Source organism: Macrobrachium nipponense, chromosome 9 (genome assembly GCF_015104395.2).
Source record: "Macrobrachium nipponense isolate FS-2020 chromosome 9, ASM1510439v2, whole genome shotgun sequence".
Taxonomy (NCBI): Eukaryota; Metazoa; Arthropoda; class Malacostraca; order Decapoda; family Palaemonidae; genus Macrobrachium; species Macrobrachium nipponense.
In genome coordinates this window covers 43,702,889-43,704,165 of record NC_061110.1, presented here as the reverse complement: position 1 = coordinate 43,704,165, position 1,277 = coordinate 43,702,889, and positions in this window count along the sequence as shown.

Genomic DNA, 1,277 nt, shown 5'->3' with positions numbered 1-1,277 from the left:
GTAGCTTTTCTTCTTCTTCTTCTTCTTCTTCTTTCTTCTTTTTCTTCTTCTTCTTCTTCTTTCTTCTTCTTCTTCTTCTTCTTCGTCTTCTTCTTCTTCTTCTTCTTCTTCTTCTTCTTCTTCTTTTTATTTAATAAATCCCATTTGATTGGGTTTAGATCCCTGATGATTAAAATTGTAGATTCAGTAATAAGACTTAATGACAGAACTAATTCTAGAATATACCATGGATTACATTTCTCCATGCCAGTGAAAACAGACAAAATTTATGCACCTTCTATAAATTACATCAAATTCTAATTAGTTTATCTCGGGAACGTGTCAGAACGGAATCAGCTGACATTACATTTAAATCCTTTGCAAAGGTCAAAGTATCCAATCTTTCTAATCATCACTCACCAATGGGCAAATCCTTTTCCATTTGGCTGAATAAGTTTTATTTACGAAGTTGCACAACATGAACTGCGTTGAAAAGCTCAGAGGATGTGACACGTTTGCTACAAAATGAAGTTACACTGGCAAGGTGATTTAAAAACGATATCAAATGTCATGATAAAACTGTTTCTAATTTTTTTCATTTATTGCCGCGAAATATTGGCGTACTTCTGGTTTTCATGTATACCTATGGAGCAGACGGATTAGAAGGGAAAATCATGATAATTATTATTCTCTAAAGTACTTACATACCCAGTGTTTTTGCTGTTTTGTCAGTCTTTGAAAATGGGTCTTTAACACGAATCAGATAACATTATTTTTCCTGTGGGGTTGATAACATAAACCTAGAGAATGTGGTCAAGTTCTCTCGTAGGGTTCAGTTGGACATCAATGTAACCACATGGCTAGGTAAGATATTGTTTGTTCTTACTAGCAAACTGGTAGACTAGTAAAATACTAAATGGAAATTTGTTACAACATACCCCGTGCAAGAGGGCTTTTGCTGAGTAGCACAGCTCTAATGGCAAAGTATTAGTCAGCAGTAATGTCCCTCAGATGCTGAATACTTAACGTGGGCTTGTCGACAACATTAAGACTATGTCAAATGTCAAATGAATGATTTTACTTGTACATCTTTGAAGAAAAAAAAAGACATATAGATCCACTGATATTCCTAAAATGAAATGAAACGTGTGAATGAAGATCTCTTGATATTAAAAAAAATTATCATTATGAGACAGAAAAATAATAAAAAATATTCAAATTATGCAATATTTTTACAAACTATATATCGCTTCGGTGTCTTTATTTTCGTATGGCGTTCAGGAATCAGTAATATGTAC